This window comes from Pagrus pagrus (assembly GCF_965226575.1).
Source record: "Pagrus pagrus genome assembly, chromosome: 7".
Taxonomy (NCBI): domain Eukaryota; kingdom Metazoa; phylum Chordata; class Actinopteri; order Spariformes; family Sparidae; genus Pagrus; species Pagrus pagrus.
Genome location: NC_140191.1, coordinates 5,925,100 through 5,949,308, shown reverse-complemented (window position 1 = coordinate 5,949,308; position 24,209 = coordinate 5,925,100). Strand labels below are relative to the sequence as shown.

Genomic DNA, 24,209 nt, shown 5'->3' with positions numbered 1-24,209 from the left:
GATTTATATGAGGCTGGAGAGATGATCAACTCTATTCAGTGAGATGGTGGTTAAAACTGACATTTACGTGGGTTTCAACTTCCACCACATTCCTGCTCGTGCCATCTTCCAGCAGTTCCCGATCATCAGAGACTTCAGGGACGGGGTGTAGGGGACTCCGACAAACATTTCAGCTACTTTACCCCCCGCTGTTTCCTTTCTCTCCTCCTCTCCCGTTGTCTTTTTTTTCCTCTGTCTCCCTCTTTCTCTCACTCTCCCTCTCTTTCTCCAACACAGCCTGTCTGTCTGCTCTATAATTATTTCCATGGTTACCATTAAGGATGTGAAGCTAAGCCTGATGCACTATGGTAGTAATCTTTTCCTCTCCTCCGCCTGTTCCCTCTGTCCTCTCCTCTCATCTGTCGCTTTTTCTTCTTCTTCTTCTTCTTCTTCTTACGCGCCGTTGCTACGTGAGTCTCTGCAGCCTTCTCACACACACACATGCACACACATGCACACACACACACACACACACACTCCTTTTCCAGCACTTCTCAGTTCGCTGCATGTGCAATCTGCCTAAAACCAACACTGAATTTGGAAGCTCGTGCAGCTCCTGTACATGCACAGATTCATACCCATGTAATCCATATGTAAGCAAGTCAGGCAGTCAACCTGTCCCATAAGCATTAATCCAATCATGTTTTACTGCTGTTCTCACGGTTAGACGCTGCAAAGAGGATTGTCGGGACAGCAGCAAAAGGTGCAAGATAAACACCGGTGTTCTTGAGCAAGAAATAGCAAAGTAGAAGGAATTATGTACATCCAGGACCCTCAATTTTTTTGCAGACAATGTGTGGACTGCCAGTTAAAGCACCTTTCAGCCCTAGATGGGCATGAATCATCAGTGTAAATGATGAGCGACTGTGCTAGAAAACATCTACAGTATCTATTCTTAGATGTAAAGTCAGAGGCACAACATGGAAACTTTCTAGGAAATGGGCTTATTTTTCCTTCTCGCCAAGAGTTAGATAAGAAAAACAAAATTATAGCATAAATAATCGAGGAAACAAGCTAGCATGGCTCGGACCAAAGGTGGCAAAATGTGCCTATCAGCAAATCTTAAGCTTACTAATGAATACATTTAATCTTATTTGTTTTTCGCTGTTAAGCCCCGTTTCCTACATTTATGCTAAGCTAAGATAACTGGCTGCTGGCGAGAGCTTCATATTTACCATACAGACATAAAAGTGGTATCGGTCGTCTCATCTACCTCCCAGCAAGAGAGTTAACCGAGTGTTTACCCACTGCGACGTCACCCGCTGGTTTGTGGACTCGAGTTTGGCATTATGGTCGTCGCCTTCTTTGTTTCTTGGAACCAGAAGTGACCAAATTTGGTCAAGAGGGTGGAGCTCGGGAGGATATCCTGACTGGATCAGACTGAGAACCAGAGCCCGACTGATACCAGATTTTTGGGGCTGATGCCGATACAGATATTATGGGTAAAGAATTGGGATATGACTAAAACGACAAACTGCACTGGGAATTTAATAATAAAAAAAAGGACCCCAAGCATCTTTCTCTGCTTTATAATTAATTATATATATAAAAAAAGTCTTCATTATCGATGTATCGGTCGGGCTCTACTGAGAACCTGAGGACACAACGTTGTAGTGACCTGTCGATCATCTTCAGTTATCATCTTTTTTACTCTAAATGGGACCATAACTTAGAAAATGAACATCATGCTGTCTTGAAGCAAACTTCAAACTTGTGATTGAGACCATAAACTCCTTCAGAAACTGCTGACTGATGTAATAAATCAACTGTGAAGTAGGGTAAATTTCTCATGAGCTTACATACAATCGGACTCTTTTTGGAACCAGTGGCGTTGCCCCCTGCTGGCTATTAGAAAGGCACTTCCCTGTTGGCTTCAGAACCAAAACTGCGTCCACATTTCATACAGTCAGTGGAGTGAATAAGTGTTTTTCTTAAAATGTTTACCTCATCTTTTAAGGACAGAAGTCAGAGACTCCAGAGGAGCATTTGGTAAGAAATATAATCAGCTGAGCTTTAGGCTTTGATGTTTATTAAAGCCTTAGCAATGATGACTGAGACTCATGGGTCCCATAGTATTTATAAGAATCTGCCATGAACCAAACATATCTTCTTTAAGCAGAGTTGGTCATGAATCTCTTGAGACTCCAGTGTTTTTTATGTGAAAGACCAACAAGGATATCATTAAAAGAAAACTTGAAAGGGGAAGAAAATACTGCTTTGCAACTCTATTAAGACCATAATCACTCAATCCAAACATTATGTTCAAAGTTTTATCATTATGTTAAAGTGATAAGAGAAGCCTAGATTTGAGTCCATTCCCTGTCGAATCGGAGCTGCAGGGTGCTTACTTCTTTCCCATGAAAGCTTCATACCAGTTGAATCACTTAATAAATATCAGAAATTTGATGCATTATAAGAGTCCTTTTGTCTTGGTGAGAGATTCCTGAGGACAAGTGCACTTTTGTAACCCCCTTTCGCTCTTTGCTCCTGAACAACAAAGTCGTCCTAACAAGGTTATTACACATATTAATGACTGCCACGATGCTAAAGGCTGATTTTCATTTTCCCTTGTTAGACTTTTTGGCTTGATTACTAAAAGAAAAAGAAAATTGGCTGCAGATACGAGTAAAAAATAAGCATAATTCATAATAAATGTAGTAATTTGTTTTTGACATAATCTCTCAAACCTCATTAGCCATCTACTAACTCCCAGGGAGTTACGACGCGTGATGGAAACGCTCTTACACTTCAGTTTCTACTAGACGTCCCCCCACCTCCACCCAATCAGTCCGAACTTGACCAAGTGCCATCAGCGCCGACTCCAGCCGAACAACTGCAGAGCAGACACCAGCTTGTGTCTGCCTCCGTGTTTCGGACGGATAGATAACAGCAGGTTTGGGCTGACAGCGGAGGAAGGAATCAGAAGAGTTGTAACAGGAAACACACTGTGACAGCCAGACCCCTGAAGAGCTGGAGGAGGAAAATGGAGGGATGGGAGGAGGCCGGGTGTTGCATTGTAAGAAGTGCCACAGAGAAAGTCTTGTATTATGTGACGGGATGATGGATGGCTGAACAAGGAGGACAGGACTAGACACGAGCACACCGCCACCTGGCTGGGCCTAATGCCAAGGCAGGATGACGACGAGGTGTAGAGGATGCCAGGGTGGGATGGGCCGGCATGTGAGCATGGGTATATATTTCTTTTCTTTTTAACCTTCATCAGGGCAGCAGGGTCAATCTGATCGATTAGACCGCAATCAGAGTTGGACAGCATTCAATATAAATGACTTGGTTTTAAAAATTAGCTGATCAGAACAAAAAATCATAAAAAAGCTTGAAAGGATAGAAACAAATGTCATTCGGACAGTGTTTTCTGTGCACGATCCATCATGGCTGCCCAATCTCCGGCACACCGGAGTCAAGGGCACTTGTTGTTGCTGTTCAGGGACTAAAGATGGAGCTGCTGGCTGCAGCGAGACCTGAGCTGTTCTCAAAGTGCAAAGTATTTTTTTGTGAAGAGCAGGAGATCCGAGATCCGCGGCGAGGTGACGGACCAGTCGGCGTATCTGAATTTTGCATAATCACGACTCGACATCTTCTTTATGCAAATGAGTCTGTCCAGCGCTACGCACCGGGCTCGCGAAAATAAGATTAACCTGTCAAACTATGCAATGCTGATGAAATATGAATCAAGAGTCTGTTTCTGCATTGCCTATTTCACTTCAAATGTTTTTATGCACACTGTTGCTGTTAGCTGTAGCATGACAATGTTAAAAATAGACCAGGCATCGTACAAACATCAGTACACGACCCATAGGCGTATCTGTGTAGCTGTGTGTCCATCAGGGTAATATCGTTTTTAATGCCAAGAGCTGGAGGCTTATACGTACTACTAGCTTACGGCATTAAGAGAGAGAGAAACTTCGTGGCTACGCTAACAGCAAGGATCCAGGGATGGTGATGTCAGTATGTCGGCCCACCACTTCGGTGGGGACGGACAACTATTGGATTGCCATGAAATCTGATGCAGACATCATATCCATGGTGTCCAGAGGATCAATCCTAATCCTTTTCTTCTAGCGCCACCAGCAGGTCAAAGTGTTTCCTTATCCTGTGAAATATCTCAACATCTACTGGATCGACTGGCACAACATTTTGAATTCTGGAGAGTGTCCAAATAACTCTTAGTCCTGTTCCTAACAGGGCTCTGACTGATAGAAGAGCCTTTTTTTAACTACAGACTGGGATTCAAGATTTTCACAAGCCAATAGTGACTGCCATACTAGTTCCTGTCTTTCAGTTAATGTTAAATGGTTGTATTTAATATCATAGTCATATAAAATAATATCAAGTGCAAGGGACAGACACTCATCCAAAATATGAGTTTCTGTCCCTTAATAAATTAGTAACCACTGCAAGTAGTGGGTCCAACGCTACAAAACCAAATGAGTCCAACAGAATTAGGTGAAGTGGCGGCTTTTATGGGGTGTTTTACACAAAACAATTCTGTAAAGATGTTCAAGAATAGGACCTCATTGGTAATCAGAGTCACACCGGCTGATTGTAATTAGAAACGTGCCATTTTCCACCAACATACTGCTCAAATGTCGACGGTTCTGGACCAGTTTTAGCCATCCTCAGGATCACGTCAACAACAGTCACTGTTTTTCATTATTTAGACCTGAACTTCATATTTTTTCCACTGCCATTTTGCAGATTCAAATCAGACCATTTCCAAATAAAAGCCCACATTTTTAACCTTTAAAATACTGCCACCTGCCAATGGTGCATCGGCCACCCACACAATCACATCTCTGCAGCTCTTGTTTTCAGCTATCCAGTTATTGCAAAGTCATTTGTGATTCATCAGTGCCTCGCCAGCCGCTGCTGTGCCAGGAGATGTGGAAGGATTTGAGGAGGTGACTATCAGATTCAACGACGCCAAGTCGCTGCTCAGGTACGTCCTTGTGGGAAGCAAACTTTCCGAGTCGTCCGGGAGAGAACGTTCTCCTCGAGGAAATGATGTACTTGTGCACTCTGACATGGACGGCTGGGATGAAATCACCATTTCAGATTCAAAGCAGTGCAGTCTGGAGTAATGTGCTGCTTTCGCAATAAAGCTGAACTATCCTTGATGAATCCTTGGCTTAAGTGTTATTCATCTTACTTTTTTCTTGAATTATACTGCGTTGCTAAGATATTAAGTCAGAGTTAATGGAGGGCACAAGGATGAATTTTGGGAAAAAGGGGAAAAAACTTGATGATGTCCGGACTTACTAAACTCTTAGCCAAGCCGAGAATATCTCTACAGATGAATTATTTCTTCGAAACATCATATCAAGTCTGGAATTCTGCAGGCAAACAGATGGCAAAATCAGGACCTGAGCATCTTAACTCATCACATTACATCAACCACACAGCCTTCTTCAAAGTGTAAGGACACTGAGATCCTTATGAAGTTTGTTCCCTCCAAGAGAAGCTGCAAAGAACGCTCATCACGAGGTGCGAAGTGCAAACAAAACATTCTTGGATTTGCTATTTCCTAAAAAGAGAGGCGCACACATACACGCGGCTTCTGAGCACTGACATATGTTAAACCTGCACGGCAACATGAGCATATTGCTGGCTTTGTCACATCCACCTACACGCGTACATGTGCTGCAGGAAGAACCACTTGTAGGAATGCTGCGCTGCGTGTACCGTACAAGACATGGATCAGGAGTTTCACTGACGCCACAGAAAAATTGACAAAACCAAGTGATGCATATGGAAAAACTTTCATATCGAACTGGCGCTTGCAGAAATGAGCACTACACTAAACACACACAGCAGCACATCTTACTCGAGGCTGAAGAAGACTGTGTGCATCAGCACAGAACAGCACAGAGCCTTGAGGTGACAACGAGACACAGAGCTGGTGTTGGCCTGACAACACCGCCCTCCTCTCTCTCCCTCTCTTACTTTCTGTCTCACGATCGTCACTCTCTAATTTCTGCTTTTCTTCTTCCTCCAGCACCTCCTTCCCTCCCTCCCTCTCTCTGCCCTCTCTCTCTCTCTCTCTCTCTCTCTTCCCAAGCTGCATTACGCTGCTGTGTGAAGATATTCAATTAAAAGGCCGTTGAGTACAAACTAGAAAGCCTAATGGTACCTTGCATACACACACACACACAATCTCTTACACACAGATCACCAGGGAAGAGAAGGAAAGGAAGATGCAGACTAATATCACACACCAGTAAGTGCAAAGGGATGTGGAGATTGTGAGATATTCGTCATTGAGATACAATTGGATTAATGCGAGAACTGTGCACAGATACAGTCTCGAGCCTATTCCACAGAGTTTTCTTAGTCTTAATTTGTTTCTTCACTGAACACAAAGAACGCCACTTGCAAAAGGAGCTCTTATCTTTCTCGCAGATGCCTTCTTTGTGATGTGATAAAAATATTTTTAAACCAATCAAAGAATTGACGCTGTTGTTCGGTTAGAGATGAAGTCACAAAAACATCCGTCTTCCTCTGATCTGGATTGCGAGCTTGAGATCGTATTTATTCCTCATTTATTTTCTGTAATCGCGCAGAGCCCACTAACGCTTTCTCCTTTTACGATACATGACTTTGTTTTTCCCCCAACAATTTTGAAGAAAATGAAGAGGGGCAGATCCAACCTCCTGTGGTGCCTTCTCATCTTAACAAGCTGGCAGAGACATGAGGCCCTGTTTACAGCTGGCACTAACATGCAAGTGGACAGCTCTAAGTGCAGGTGCGAGTGGACCCAAGACGCATGAGGATGCCTTTATGTTCTTTTATTCGTTTGAGTAAGCAACACCACCCGTGATCGATTATCTAGTGGACGATCCGCCCTCACTCTACACCTCCTGTTTACTGACATACATGTTCTGCAGAGAGACACACAGAGAGAGACAGATGCTCTCTGGTTTTACATCCCTCCCCTCCGAACGCAGTGTGTCTGATGCAACCTCTCCTATTTAATGCAGGCCTACTTATGCCGTTGTTTTCGTAAAAGCTTGTAAGTGGTGATTGCAATATCTTTCTGTTCCATGTTGGGTTTGAAAGTCTCGATAGAGCACGTAATTAACGACAAGCCTCCTCCACACACGGCTCACCTGAAAAAAAATAATAATCCAAAACGTCAGGAGTGTTTTTGGAGCGAGTTTATAAAAGATACTGCTGACAAAGAAAGTCAACGGAGCGTAAAGCATACAGGGAGAGGGAAGCAGATAGGCGAGGTAAAAAAGTGTGTGTGCCTTAAGGAGGACAATTTAAACTTTAACGGTGACTGAAATAGATTTTGAGTCTCATTGAGTCTCGTTGGATTGGTGGCTCAGGTCCAATTTAAACCCCACCCTAAAGATTGAGGCCGAAATGATGCACATATTCATTTGCACATAGAGCTGGGAAGTGAGATCCGTGAGATGCGTGTGGAGACTTGTGTTAATGCCAGGTGATAACAATATATAAGACAACTTTCTTGGCACGGCCAGCAGCCTCCTACAGCACCACACTGAAGATGCATTTGTCTTCTTTGAAATTAGCATGTGACTCCTCTGGCAGGCTGCCCCGCTATTGACCCGCAGTCGCTCCGCTCATTATGCAGAGTTAGGCAACTGTCTGCAGGGCAGCAAAAGCCAGGTGTTACCGAGCAGCCGCCTCCTTTTCTGATCTCTGATACTTTGGTAAAACACTTCACAAGGATAGTTTAGCTCACAAAGGCCCGAGGTGATTAGTTTAAAGGTGCTACCAGCAGCATTTTGTGTCTCCTAAAGAGATGCGACAGGCGATGAACAACCTTTTTCTGACCCAGAGCGATCATGATTAATATGTAGGAGTCTGATACGGTAACTGATAAATACGTTGTGAATTCAAAATGCGCACTCGCAGCAGAGTTCAGACACATGAAAGTAATGCAAGTCTATTGAGATAAATGACACTATTTTTGGGGGAATTCTCTCATGGTTATTTGCATTCTTTGAAAATGCTTTCAGCTACACTGTAGGAGAAAAATATACGTGAGCGCAGCAGAGAAGAGTTATGCTACACAGTTTGTATTCCAGTCTACCGAGCCACCACAACAGCACAAATTATATTTATGCATGTGTAGTCATACATGGCTAATCATCAAGGGAGAGAAGTAAACTTTCCTTTACTATGTCCAGCTGTTCATCTCCGTCCCCGCAAGGCTGCAAACATCTGTTTTGACACAGAATAATTCATTTGAGAAGTGGATTTGCCTGCGAGGAACATAAAAAATTCTAGCTGAGCTAATACATGATACAGCTTTCTTAATTTCCCTCGCTCTCGCTTTTTTCATTCATAAATTATCACTTCCAAATTTACTACCACCGTAGGGCATGATATGTGATGCGACTGATTAGTGTCTCACTCCGACAGTATATAATACGGCTCGGTGTAAAGCTGGGGTGAGAGTGAGAATCGATCAAACAACAAAAAAGAGAGCGAAGGAATTAACAAGTTAACACCAGTCACTCGCTACATTCTTGTCAGGGAGTGTTACATTTGTTTTCCAGTAACTCATCGACTCAAAATCAATTCAAAACGACTGACAAAAATAATAAGATTTTCATGTAAACCACCCGTTTTAACCTATTCACACTGGAAAACATCGAACAGGAATGTGGTGGAATCAACTCATCTTCTGGCGTTAAATACAGTTTTTTAATGTTACTGATTTCGAGTTAATTCAACTTAAGATTTCTCGATTATTTTCAAAAGTGAGTGATTCTGATTGAAAGTCTTTTGACTTGAAATGAGGAGTGACACGAATGTGCTGCTGAGCTCAACTCAGTAAATCAAGCTGACACTCTCCATCAAGTGTAAACCCACCAAGACATCGCTCATTAGTTTGTGGACTAACTGTTTTGAAGCCTCGAGTTGTCATCTTGCGTTTTTGGAGCCAAAAGTAACTATACCCCGACGAGAGGATGGAGCTGGAGAGGATATCCTGACTGAGAACCGTGGTAGCAACTTGTCAATTGCAAGGTAGCCACACCCTAATGCATAGCCTGCTTTATTATCTATTTTACTCTAAATGGGACCATAATGTACACAACTAACACCGAACTGGCTTCACTTTGAGTCACTCAGACCTTGAATCTCCGTCCACCTATTACACCGTCTAAACTACCGCCAGATTTTTGTAAAAACTTGCTGGAAACGTGCTGTGCGTCTTTCTTTCTTCTCATGATAATGAACACTGTGCTCACCACGGTTATGGGGAGTATCAAATTAATTTTCTACCTTATTACACTTATATTGGGAGCAGTCTTGCATGAAGTCTTTGTGCAAAAGTGGCAACCCAATTTGTAAGGTCATTGTGTCAGATAAAGGACTGGGAAAATAAATAAATCTTGATACATTCTGATTGTTTTTTTTTCTTTCTTCCAGGTCACCACGGTGGAAAGGACATCGTGTGGCTCGGGCAACACTTGGCGATGCCTCTGCCTGCTCAGTCGTCCTCCTGGATCCCCATTCTTCACTTTTGCTTTACACAATCTGATATTCTGTCAATTAAACCTGTATACTGCGTGATATCGTCATTTTGTTCTGCGCATGCAACACCTATTGCATGTCTTTAGGTCCTGGGAGAGAGATCCCTCCTCTGTGGCTCTTCCTGAGGTTTCTTTCCTTTTGTTTTTTATTCTGGGAAGTTTTTCCTTACTGGTACGGAGGGTCTAAGGACAGAGGATGTCCTGTACAGATTGTGAAGCCCACTGAGGCGATGCAATTGAGATTTTGGGCTTTAAAAATGAAATGGAAATAAAATCATATCTGTATCTCTATCTGTATCTTTTCTTTAGTTACCTAAACTAACCTCAGCTGTTTTAAAATCTGCTGACAGGATATGTGTGTGTGTGTGTGTGTGTGTGTGTGTGTGTGTGTGTGTGTGTGTGTGTGTGTGTGTGTGCGTGTGAGTGAGTGTGTCAGTGCTTTTACTTTGATTTCCAGTAACCTCCCCCGTCATTGTCTGTCTTCCGAACAACAGCATACTAAATTTAAAACCCTCCCTCATCAGAATCCCTCGGTGAAGCCTTGAGCCGTGTAATTATTTCATCTACATCACTTTATTGCATTGTAATTAAAACAACAAAGTTTTCTTAGCTGACAGACTGACAACAATTCTTAATATCATTAAAATATAATTTAATTAATAACGTTAGACCTGGTGTTGAGTATAAAGAAATGTTGTAGATTTAAAACACAATGTATTATATACATCGGAAATAAGGTAAATAAGGAAATTAGGTAATTGTTCTTCCAGACCGATGAGTGTTTTTGGAAGGTGACTTTAAAAACGGCACAGTTGATTTCACATTACTGCACCATTAAAGTAACAAATGGGAAAAGAGATGGCCATTTAGGACAAGACACAATTTTAAACTTGGCAAACAATTATTTATCCTCAAACTTCTGAGTTGCTTGGCTTTAAAACAGACCGAACTAATACCTACAGCATCATCTTCTACACCCTATCTTTCCGTCAAAGAGCTGGCGCTGACGTCTCCATTCATAAAATGTAACTGCTGTCGTCCTGCAGACCATCTCGTCCTTGACATTTTTTTCTACTGCTTCCTGAAGTCTATTTTTACTCTTTTGTCAAGGCGGATGTATTGCCAACTCGCCAGCAGCTCTGTCAAGGTTGTAGCACCTTGGTTTTCTTGTGTCTCTCTACATCTCCTTTATTGTACCACCGCAGTGCTAATATTGCTGCCGTTAGCCAGCTATTCATGATTCACACCTGGGTGGCTGATGCATCGCTGAGCGCTGGCAGGATGCTAGAGGTTAGAAGAAGCGCTTTGGGCTCGTACGTGGAGGGTTGCTGGTTTGTATGGAGCTTGGGAGAGGGCAGAGGATTGAAACACATAAATAAGACACATTTTGTGTCTCCAGATCTTTTCAGTTTGAACTGTGTTCATGCTGGACCACATTGATCAACTGTAGACTTAAATAGAGATGTGCTGATACAATTTTTTTCCTCTCCGATACCGATTCCAGCACCTGAACTTTGTGTATCAGCCGATACCAGGTAATGCTTCTATACCAGTGATATTAAATGTGCCATTGATTGAATGTGATTGGCCATTATTACCTCTGCCATGGAGGATATGTTTCTAATGGTGCCATGTTTTGTTTGTCTATTGGTTGGTTGGTTTGTCAGCAGGATTAAACAAAAACTACTGAGCAGATTTCAACTACACTTGGATGGAGGATGGATCTCAGCCTCAAAAAGACCCCATTAACTTTTGGTGCAGGTCTGGATAAAGGGACGGATCCAGGAATTTAATTCTCGGGGAATAACACATGGATGTTGATGAAGAAATCAGATGCATTTAGGGGGCTGGTATCTATGAGTGAGTACAATTTGATGCAGATCCTAGATCTGGTGACGGAGTTGTGGTTGGTGAAGCAGTTATGGTTGATTTAAAATCTAGACTGATACAGGGCTATTGAATTCGATATTGGATGTAGCTTGTTTTAATTAAAGGGGACTGTTGGGCCTTGGTGGAGGTATGCCACTCCAGTATTACAGTTGTTTTTTCTTGCCTGTCTATCAGCGGAGTTGATTCTCACAGCTCATTCAATCACTGATCTTTTTGTTGAGCCGAGCTGATAACTGTATTTGACCAGTATATAGCACTTCTCCTGTGTTATCAAAACATGCTTGCAGTTCTCTCACTGTCTTTTCTCCTCAATCAATATTGAAGGTCCATCAGAAAACAGAAAACACTTTCTGTTGCACCCCATTGCTATCCAGACATGCACGACGCATCAAAACAGCCCAGCATCACATCTTGTTTAGCAGCACTTGATCAAAAGAAGCTACCGTTAATTTACAGCTATAGTCCTGGTGAATAAATTGTAATGACACAACATTTTGCATCCCTTAACATAATTTGCAGCAAATGTAGTAAATATTTGTCCTGCTAATTGATGTTAGAGCACTAATTTAAGCTCTTATTATCATTAGGTGCTCTCATTTTATAATTTGGGGGCGCAAACCAGTTAACACCTTTACCTAATGTTGCGAAAATGTGCAACATAAGATATTGTTTGTTAATTAGGTGCAGTAGACGTAGTAATTGGGCTAATATTTTAAAAGAGAGAGATATCCTGAATATGAATGACAATAGATATCATGCAAAATGTTAATGTGCAACAGAAATGTGAATATGCAAACTGGAGTGACATCCAGCATAAGTTGAAAGGCTCTACAATATAACATGTGCCCATTTGAGACCTATTCACACACTTGTTATGCATTGCACTTAGATCTCTCACCTGTAATAACCTAGCACTCACTCGGTAGCTGTGAAAACTTGGGTAAATTACGGGAATAGTGAATGAGACGCACTCCCACCTGCAGCTACTGTTGAGATGAGCCTGAACATAACACTTCACCCCAAAACTCTGCCTGAAGAGCTGTGAAGTGCCCAATAGTAAAGGACTGGTTGTTCTGGGCATCTGCCAGGTGTGAATGTGTGCAGCTCAGTGTGAGGCGGGGTGTGACTGAGCACATGCACTCAGCTAAAACTGAAAAAAGGAAGGAAACCGCAGTGAGAAAATGACTGCCATCTTGTCTAGAGGTGATACTGGTGAGTGTTTGATGCTAACTAGTGTAAGTCCCGGGGGAGTTTAAACGTAATAAACAGCTGTGTGAAGCGGTTTATTTCCCAAAGGAATATGTGCCGATGTACCACATCTACATAATACCACCTCGAGGGAACTTGTCAGATGACTTGATGTGGTTTGATGTGGCATATGTGCAGGCATGATCGTATGTCTATCCGTGTCTGATTTGATGAATGTCTACATCAACGACGTGACTTCAAGAGTCATGAAGACATTAAGACATTTTATTTTTTACGTCAAATAGAAAGTGTCAGCAGACCAGAAAGTGAAAATAAAAACAGGAATTGGAAGAATACAGTGTTTGGTCTGTCTACAATGTCACATACATTTCAAGGCTATTTCTAGTTTATCACAACCTGGATTTTATTTTAGTAGTTTTGGCCACCGACTCTTATCAGTTATGATAAAACTGTACTCACCAAAGTAACTGCTGAGAACATCTCTAAGACGAAGTGCCACATGGCAAGAAACATGAGCTGTCAGGCCGATCAGACAAGTTGTGATTTAGCAGTTTTGCCAGTTTAGTATGATGTTATTAATATCAACAGAAATGAACCAAGGGGAATGGTTAATATCGCCAACTTTTATGGAGGAGCAATAGAAAGCATCCTTACTAATTGGCATGCCTTGTTCAGGCTCAGGACAGGAGGGTTCTGCAACAGGTGATTAAAATCCTTATAGGCAAGTCTTTCCACAAGGCAGCCATCCTGGCAACACCCCCCAGCAGTAATTTCAGGGCAAACAAGACCAGGCCCCTATCGTGATCAGTGGGAAGAGAGCCATAACTTTATGGGACATAGAAACCGCATGTATAATGTTAATTTTCTGATGTTTGGATAATCAAACCTCACTTGGTAATTCTGCGTATTAACATGATATCCTTCTTCTCCATGCTTATTAGAGGTCCGTCTTCAGCAGCACCAGATTGGTTGAAACTGTCGGGAAACAACTGTGTGCTCACGTCAGTGCTGACATCACTTTACAGTTGTCATAAAGCAGATGATTGGCTTTTTGGGGGGGGGGAGGGCAGGATATGTGCCATACAACCGCGTTACAGACTTTTCCATTCGAAATGCTTTAAGTGGTTTGTCTCCATCAGTGACATCGGTGAGGTGAGGTGTCTGCACAGAGCCCAACAGATACTAAAAGACAACATTGACTCCAACCAAAGTCTGTTCAAGCGATACAGAAGTATCTTCTACCGTATCGCCGGACTACAGAGCAGCTTCTTTCCTCAGGTTGTGAGACTCCTCGCCTCATCCATAAAAAATAGTTTTTCTTGAAGCATGAAGGGACTACAGTTCAACTTGAATTTCACTGTATGACCCTGTGTTGGAGAATGACAAATAAATGAACCTGCAAGCTTTAAATAAGATCAATGTAGGATTTTTTTGTGACCTCCAGTGGTTTGCTGCAGCAATGTTTAAGTGTACTGTTCTGTTGGTACACTGTGTCATCACTGTTGGGTATAGTTATTGGAAAGAGCAATAAAAGTGCTCTTTTAACCTGGTGTTAAATATCTCTGTAAAGAAACCTTGGTTTCAAATCTTAAGTATTTCTCAATAACATTAAATATTCACAACTAAATAACTAAACTAAATAAGCAACAATTAATCAAGCAAAGTTAAATTTTGGAGGGAAAAAAACACAGATATTATTTATTAACTGTTCAACAATTAATAGCTTGGCTAATCTGCTTTATCAGGACTGCTTGGCTTGATCAGATTTAATCAATGATGCTGGCAACGTACTGTAATCAATCAGTCCCACAGCATCTGTCAGCAGATTTTTTATCCAAATATTGCTACTTATACAATATTCAAATACTGCGATTTCACCTTTTCCCCAAATGAGCCCTGTCCACTGCAACCCAGCAAGAAGAGTGCAGATAAAACAAAAAATACAGAAAATCTCTCATGTAAAATAACCAAAATTGCTCCAAGTCTGGCAGAGAGATGATAATAAGAAAGCTGAGTGAGAAAATTGCTTTTCAGGACCGTTAAGACGTATTAAATGTACCTGTAAGACAGTGAAATGTGTCTGTTCATAGAAACTCAAGCTCTGCTGTCCATTAACGGTGGCATTATGACCTCATCCTTGAGCAAGAGCTCCTTTGGAGGACTTGTCATTGAAGCTATTGAGATTTTCAAAAGGCCTGCACACAATACGCTAAAGACGCTTGCCTCACTGCTGAATTCATATTTATCACCACATCTTCTTTCTTCTATGGCTGAGATCCTGCTGATGTATTTGTGTGTGCTTTAAATCTATTGCATAGACAGTTGCTGCCAGAAAATATGGGAAAATGGTAGGAGTGCCGGTGCACTGTAGGGAAACATAACAGCAGAGAGGGGAAAGAAACACAGCTACAAATCTATAAGTGACGGCTGCATTACTGAGTGAGACAACGCGGGGCTGCAGTAAATATTTTTGTTGGCATTTTCCGAAGAGCCGAGCTGTGGGTTGCTGAGCTTGGAGGAGGGTCATTTTCAGATACATATTAGTACACCGCAATCAAGATCTGTCATTCAGCACCTCTTTGTCTGAAGCTCTCCGACACCCTGAGAGTGTTAATCAACACGACTCATGATACGAACGTGGATACTGTTGCAAAAACTTTCTTTCATGAAAGATACAGGGATCTTTGCTCAAGTTATCATCCATTTTGCTATCACTGAAGCCCCTTTTCCCACAGGTTCCAGACGGGAATGTTGCGTCTTTATTCCCACTGCAATGCAGTTTATCCTGGGATTAGCAGGCGTAACACCCTTCGACTACAGCTGATACAAAATGCTGCTGCCAGGCTTTAAACACGTAGCAACCACTCTACATCAATCCTTGTTGTCCTTCACTTGTTACCTGCAGAGTTTTACAATTGATTTTAAGATTTTACTGCTTGTTTTTAAAGCCTTGAAGTGTCTGGCTCATGCCTATATCTGCGATTTGCTAACTCCTTATGAGCCTGATCGCTCTTATGGCTCCAAAATCTGGATTTGTGACCGAAGGTGACCTGTCTCTCCAGCTGTGGAGCTCCCTGCCTGAGGATCTTAGGCAGTCTTCCTTGTAATCTCTTCTGAAGACTCACTTTTATTGCATGTTTTTTTCTCAATTGATGCTATCTATTGTTATTCTTATTTTTCTAATCTTGTTAATATCTTAATATCTGTGTTTTATTGCTTATTTACACTAACTTCATGCATACAAAATAGTCAAAAACAAGTGCTAAGGTAGAGCAACAGCGGATACAACGAGCAAAATGCATAAAACAACATAAACTTGGATAATTTCCAAGTATAAACTATATATTGCTGGATTTGAAATCTCATTGGCTGTGATGCATCAATAATCTGGAGGCTGGCATATTATTGGCTCAGGAGAGAGGAGAAAGAAGAGGGAGTTGGTCAATTGACTACATGATCATTCGTTGGCTGTTGTAGGCTCTAGGGCGGACATAGGAGCTCTTGTCTGCTCAAATGAGCTGTCAATCAAACCGATGCCATCTCAGGATCTCCTGTGCAGAGGCATAATGGTGTCTGCTGTGAAATGAGGAGTATTTTAAAAGACAAACCATGAAAAGGCATTTGCAATCGCAGTTTTTTTGCCCTTTCGACACCATTTAATAATGAAACACCTTGTTCTGTGCCAAATATTTTACTGAAATGGATCTAGTGGACGTTTGGGAAGAAGAAAAGATGTTTTTTGTTGGATTTTAATGCTCTACTGAAACATCCAGACACTTTGTTGGTTTGTACATGCTACTTTGTTAGCTTGTTTGTTTGTGTGTTTTGTTGATTGTACCTCACTGATGCAGTTTTATCCTGAAATGGTTTGCATGAATAGAATCACGAGAATCTAAGCTTTCTAGCGATGTATGGCATGATTATACCCCCCAAGAGTTAGCCTATTTGTTTAGCTGTGTTGTTATGCGTGTATCGTTTGGCAAACTAGCCTGACGCTAGCGGGAGGGTCGTCAGTTTATTATTACCATTATTATAATTCCTCCTCGCTGTTTTGTGCAAAATACACTAACACAGAACTGGGAGGCATTGTTGTTTTGCTGCAGTGGAGGAAGTAAAAGAGCTGACAAAACAGCAGTATTGCAGGATCTGGGGTTTGGCATGAATTGGATGTTATTTTCCTTTTATCCATTACTTTTATTTATCACTTTCTACTCGCTTTTTAACGAGTCAATCACAGCAGGTGGTGTGAAGGAGTTACGACTGACTCAGGTCGTTCCTGTGCAGTCAGCCAATCATAGCTGGTAGTGTAGTGGGACAAGAAATATACTTCTATATAGTTTTTTTAAACCTCATCATCATCTTTTTTCTTGTTTTTTTTTTACAATCTTTCATACTTCCTGGCAACTGCAAATGTAGCCCCTACATTGCACGTACCCCTGGTGGAGTATCACTGATGTAGCTCATCATTATTCCGCTGATTGTTGAGCTTTGAGATCAGTGATATATCATGAGGATCAATGAGTCTTGCGATAAAACTGTCACCATCTCTCAGCGCTAAAGCAATTAAGACACACTCTGGAACATCTATGGAAACCTAATGATAGATATAGGTAGCCCTACTATAGAGGATACTATATAGATATATGGATACTTTACAGTAATGTTGTATGCAGCCTAGACATATCAAACACTTAGAGAAGACAGGTCGACTGGTCTGAAATCATCTGTTTCAAACACCTTGCAGAGAAGCAGCGTTTGGTGAGTGAACCTTTCACAGAGGTTTTAAATCCTCTCATCGTTACATGGCAGGTAGAAGCAGTCCCCATGGACTAGAGAGCTGTGTGTGTGTGTGTGTGTGTGTGTGTGTGTGTGTGTGTAAGCTGACTACCACACCTGAAGCTGACTAAGAGCTGTGGCGCTGGAGAGCCGAAGACCCTCGTGTGCGCTGAGCTGGTGGCCAGCCGTCACTCAAACCGAGGCCGGGCTTCGCTCGCTTTCTCTTGCTATTTTTCACTTTGTGCATGTTGTTAAGGTATGATAATATAGCTGTCCGTTATATCACACCAGCCCACGGGGTATATCACTCAGAGAGACATTTCATGTTATATAATCATCCCATTTACATATCACTTTGCATAAAAGTCTTAATGCATGGTGTTGTTAAGACTGCCCTGCCGTATTATCTCAAAATGCCAGCTGTGAGCAAACACGTTCAGGAAAAGAAGTGAAGGAGATCTGATTGTCAGCCAGGTGGTGAGAGGGTTCACTCTGAAATGTCAGTCTTCTTTTTTAGCTGTTTTCTAACAAACTTGATATCGCTCCATCAGACTGACTGTAACCACCCACCCAAACACCGGAGGAGGCCTGTTATCTCGGTTCGCCCGATTCTCCCGTCTCAACTCAGAAAGACCTTGAATGCTGGAATGTAAAGCTCTGCCCTCGCAATCTTGTTGTAACTGCTTTCAATTCTGAGTTTTGGGCTGTGATGCTCCGGTGAATAAAGTTGTTTTGTAACATTTTTCACAACAACAAAAAATAAATACATGTCCAGTGAAGCCTTGATGGGGGAAAAGGTTACCCGTGGCTTTATTTCCACCTGAATAGACTCCCACTCCTGTTTCCATTTAGTTATGTAGTTACTCCAAAAAATGTGTTTAGTTAGCAGCAGCTGACTTGAGTGTCAGCTCAGGTCTTATTTACGACTGTGGATACAGTGAGGGAAAAAAAGACTAATGCTGTGTTCATACTACAGGCTTGTAGCCCTGGTTATCCACTCGCTGTTTTAGAGACCGTCAACAAAAGCCCCCAGATCAGAGGCGAAACCTGTGTGCATGTTTGTTTACATGGCAGATCGCTATGTGTGAACGGTTAAGGCTAAATATCTGGTTGTGCAGGTGACGAGTCGGTGAGCTTAACGAGCTACAGCCAATGCCAGACACGTGCTGTTGGAGGGGAGGAGTCGAGAAGGAGAGACGGAAGAGAGCTAACATAATAATCATAATATAGATCTAATATTTTCCATGTTCACCATCTTAGTTTGATGTGTAAGCAAGCTAAAATGTGCTAGTTAGTGCTAATTAGTTGTATAGCAAGTACATCTGAGGCTGATGGAAATGTCATTCATTTGGCAGGTATTTGGTCATAAATCAAAGTTTTGGACAAATTGAAGTTTTGACTTGATGATGTTTGATGAAAAGACAAGATATTACAGTTCATCCTGAGGTTGAACACACCTGGATGAACACTCAAAACCACAAATGTTAACCTCATGGTGGTGGTGGAGAATTTACACACCACGTTTCTGGTGTAATTTCAGGGAAGGGATGTTTGTTGTAGTATGCATCTGATCGTTTTATATTTGGCCATCAAAATAAAACCCTTGGGCAGTTTTTAAATCTTTTCGCAGTCCCTGTGCAACACAAAGATATTCAAATGTCATTTTTTCAAACTACTATCTGATGACTCATTTTTCACTTACCCTGGTTAAATGCTTCCGATTTGGGGGTAAATTCCAACATCTCCCAAGAACAAACTCTCTACGCTTTCCAGTATGATAATGACTCATTGTTTGCATAAGCTGAAATATGCAACTCAGTGAAATATTCAATACATATAAAGCAGTTTGGCAAAGAGAGAACTACTCTGACAGACCGTCTATTGATCCAACCCGGTGGACATGCAGCTTCATAAAGTGCTGCACTCATTTTCAGGGGGCCTCTGTGTCCGTGTCCATCAAACGCCGAACACAACACTGTAGCAAACCATTTGTATTCATTCGCTGTTCCAAAGGCAGGACAGCCAGATGATTCAGCAAATCTCTCTAAACACAAGCCCTGACTTTTGAGGGGGTGGATTTTCCCCCTTTTCCCAGAGACTGACTCACAAGGTTTATAAACTGTCACCCTGCACAGCAGCACTGCTACTCCAGCTCACACTGACGCAAAACGCTCCTATTGTCACAAGACTCTAAATGAACTGTTATCACTGGGCTCGAAACACTGAAGCGGCTAATTATGCTGCTGTATATCACACTGCCATAGACACGAAATTCATTTTTGAATCCAGCTTTTCTTTACGATAGCAGTTTAACGTGTGGAAGGCACTCTTACGCTTTCAAAATGTCCCTTTTTGAGTTTTTCTAGACCCATTTAATCAATAAATCAGTTTTTTTTAGATCAAAATCAAAGAATAACTACACTTAAGCCTTGACAGCCCGCCAGCCCTCGCCGATGCCCTTAAAATCCACAGCGTTTGGTTCAGGTTGGCGGGTCTTTCTAGTACTGATGGAACAAGAATTTTGCAGGTCACTGGTTGGGTAATTTCACTGCACATTAAGGTCACAGATTTAAAGGTCAACTGCAGAAAAAGCACTCAAAATCAAAGTTGAGTCCACATGTAGAAACAGAAATTATTACGCAAGTGAATTCATAACACAGAAATATGACTTCTGTCAGGTTAGCACTGCGCTGACAGATGGGATGCAGGATCAGTGGCATTTTTCGAATTTCACGCATGATTTCATATTTCATTGGTTTAATTCTGTAGGTAGCCAGGCTTCAGGCTATTTTTTCCGTTAAGTAATACCAAAAGAGGAGCTTGTATGAAGATAAACACATCTCTTTAAAGTGATATTCCACCAATACTCAAAGGTATCAAATATTTACCATTTGTAGGCTGCAAGTTTGTAAAGTTTGCTGTTTCCTTTTCCAATAGAGTCTGGAAACCCAAGTTCACAGAGATCAGAACATCCACAGATCCAGCTGTAACAAATTCTTAAACCAGCGAAATCCATTTAGCTGCTGGCGATCCATCCATTCCACTCTGAAAAATACAGCAAAATAACACTACTACTTTTGTGGTGTGTTATTTGTGTATTTTTAAGTCTATTTTTTTGCAAAACAGTGACCAGATGTGGGATGAAAGTCAAGCACTGGATGCAATATCTTAACAAAATTAATAATACAGTCAGTGTGTTCACATTCTGTGGTCAGACTTGAGCAGAAAACATAAAAATCTTGACTTTTCCTTCAAGGGTTTTTGAATAGAGAATGCAGCATCATTAAAATATACAGTTTTTGTCTAAAACATTTAAGCAAGAACAGAAGAAGACTTGCGAGGCTGTCATTGGTATATAAATTCACAAAATACTGCTCAACCCATACAACCATAGACTGTCAGTATACTTCAACTACATAGAGGCACAGGCATCCAGTTTCATAATCACTTTCAGGGCAGATAGAGCAGACAAGCATGCAAACTAGTTCATATGCTCCTGGCGTTTGTGCTTCTCGACATCAGCGTGATATCTATAGATGGATGACATTAGCTACCCAGCAACACCGAACAAGGCAGAACTTCTTGTTAGCAGAGATGATACCTCGTCAATAAGTTAAAACCAAGAGCTTGAATCAGTGTGTACAGTCTTTCATCCTTCTTTCCCTCCCGCAGAAGGGATAGATTTAGTAGTTAAAACTGTCCCGTAGACTGCAGGGGGCGTACTTACTATAGTGGACATATTCACCATGGACATATCGGACGATTCAGAGCCACTGACTGATGGGAGGAGAGCTCAGAGATTACTTTTAAACATTTGGGATTCAAAAGTTAATTTATCCTCGCTAACGTTAATCGAACCTGACTGCAGCAGCGATGCAAGGAGGTGACCTCCATTGTGGGGTGTTAATTTTCTGTAATGCTGACTGCCGACTGGACCTGGAGGGAAAGTTTACTTTGCTTCATGCATGTGACATTACAGAGAGGAGAGGGGAAAAATAAGAGATGTTCAGGGATGGCCATTTATTCCCTAGCTTACAGTAACACAAATAGACACAAATAATACTGCGGTCAAACTTGCTTTGCTGGTGGTAAACACACTATTAAACAATCCTTACTCTTTGACTTTATACCGCAAGTTTTAGCGACCATATGCAACGCAACGCTACCTTGAGTAAACTTCTCTGTGTTTAAACGTCGCTGAAAACATTTGGGATAATGTCAGTACATGCTCAACAAAATACATAACCAAGGTCTAGTTGTTTTTAGATATTTTAATGCAGAATACTAACATATTACATCTTTATCTAAGTTGATATATCGCCTCGATCCATGTCTACATCTATTCAGGGAATGAGCAAATTCAGACTGTAGAAACCGAGAATGTGGCAGGTTTTACTTGTGAACTTTGTCAGTGTTTGAAGTGCAGATCTTATGTTTGCTTTAAAAATAAAGAGAAAAGTTTGCCTTTAAACACAGACATTGCGGATGAAATCTTCTTTATCTTTTTGTTTGGGTCTTGCCGAGATGAGACCGGAATGACTCATTATGTTTGTCTCAGCACTAACAACAGTCTACGTCCAACACCTCTGTTTCTTATGTGATTTGTCTCCTCTGTCTTTAATTCATTGTGTCAGTGTGTTTTATCCTCCTCTTTTTAGGAGGGAACATGTAGCCTGTGGGTTGAGTGGGTGAGTGGAGTGGGATGGTGTCAGAGAGGGAAGAGGGTAAAGGCCGTGTGGTGAGGCAGAACAGAAAGTGCGGGATTGGGGAGTATGACAGCAGAGGGTTAGAAGTAGGTTGAAAATCTAATATGATTTATTATTTATATCTATATAGTGAAAAATAATATATGAGCAGACACAGAGAAAAAAGGTGCAGTATGCCAACAATGCAGCATCCAAGCTGAAACACACTGTAAAAACATTGTATGAAGGTCACACATTATAAAGGGCTCTGGAAGAATTGCTCAGCTGAGCTCGCTTTATCACAATTGTCTGCTTAGCCGAGATAGCTAAAGGAATAAGTGAGATCTACAAGGACAAACTGGGGGGAGAAGTCACCGTATGTTTAAACTGCTGTTGCTGAAAAACTATTCAGCCGAAGTTAACAACCAATCAGCTTTGGAGTGCTACGATTTTTTTTTCTCCCCCCGCGGCTAAGTCATTCAGATAATAAGGTTTCTCTCAATAACAAGAGCAGACTTGGATGAAGTCAATTTACAATTTGAACACAAAACATTAAAGGCCAAATTCATTAATGGGGATTATCACGTCGCGTTCTGGAGAGGTTAATGAGGGAGAGAGAGGGAGAATGTGAATGTTTTTCGTTTCTGTTCGCCCACAACAACATATATTAAAAGTATGGGAGGACAGTTCATCTTTAAATGTTATGGAAATTAGCTGAACAAATGTCCTCAATCAACCCTGTTTCCTAGGAATTTGCAAATTACCAAAGTGTTTTCATAATTACATTGGGATGACAAACATAATCGCTGCCTGGATTATGTTCAAAGACAATGTTTCTTTGAGGGAATTAAACACTACATTTAAAGAACAAAGTGCAGGACTGCAACAGCAGAATCCAGGATTCATGACCAGACTCCCGTTTGTGGTTATATTTAGGCAACAAAAGCACTTTGGTAAAAGTTAGAGAAAGATCATGATCAAGATCATTCTTTTCTAACGGCCAGCAGGGGGTGACTCAAAGTCTGATTGTATGTAAGCTTATGAGAAAATGACCCTTCTTCTCGCTTGATTTATTACCTCAATTAACAGTAACCTGATGAGTTTAATCACTGCTAAAGTCTTCTTCAATACAGCATGATGTCCACTTTGTAAATAAGGCTTTTGAGCAGGGTCTGCTTAAATGCGTGGCTACATTGACAAGATGCTTCCACAGCGTGTCCTCGGGTTTCAGAGTCAGATCCAATCAGGATATCCACACCGGCTCCACTCTCTCGTCCAAGTAAGGTCAATTTTAGCTCCAAAACACCAAGATGACGACGGTCGTGACGCCAAACTCGAGGCTTCGAAACAGCAGTCCACAAAAATTACAACATAGCCTATTCTGACTACGTTTACATTTAGTATCAACATTTTTGCGACTTGCCAAGTGGATATTTTTAAGAGCACTTTCTCTTTATGCTAATGGAAACATGACGTGTTCCTCAGTTTGTATTTGCTGTTGTAAATAGGTTTGATATAAATGTAGTTTCTTGGAGACGGGGCTGCCTCAGCCCACATATGGCAGTCCTGATCCTTACATCGCAATAGTATAATATCTGCCATTTCCTGCCAGAAGCCTTGTGTATGTTATCTGTTTATGCTAAAAAAAAAAAGTACATTTCAGCCAATTAATCATTATGAGAATAATATCAAATTTGGTATCAGTCTCAAAAATACAGTATTGTTTAGGCTGTACTCTCCATGCAATTAAATTATTTGCATATTTCAGCAGAAGCACTGTCAAAAATGTTATGTAACACCTAATTTTGATGAGTCATAAGTGCAATAATCCTATACAACTATTAATTTAGTCCTTTCGTATCAGAATTAACTGTTTCAAGTGTACAACCAAACATAAAGCAAACTCAAGGGAAAGAATGATTTTTTTTTTTCTTGCGTAGTGAAGGGAAAGTCATTTTCCCCTGTCACTATCATGAATTGTTAATTAAGCCTCATTTTTGCATAAAATGCTTATGCTGCACTGTAATTATCCGGCAAAAATTAATGTCTTCATTATACGTTAATTACCTCCTAAACTTTAAAT

The 24,209-nt window shown here is 41.3% G+C and overlaps 1 protein-coding gene across 15 annotated transcripts in view; it reads right to left on the bottom strand.

Moving 5' to 3' along the window:
• syngap1b (synaptic Ras GTPase activating protein 1b) overlaps positions 1 to 24,209 on the bottom strand; it is a 160,410-nt gene that overhangs the window by 73,804 nt on the left and 62,397 nt on the right. The window lies entirely within an intron of this gene.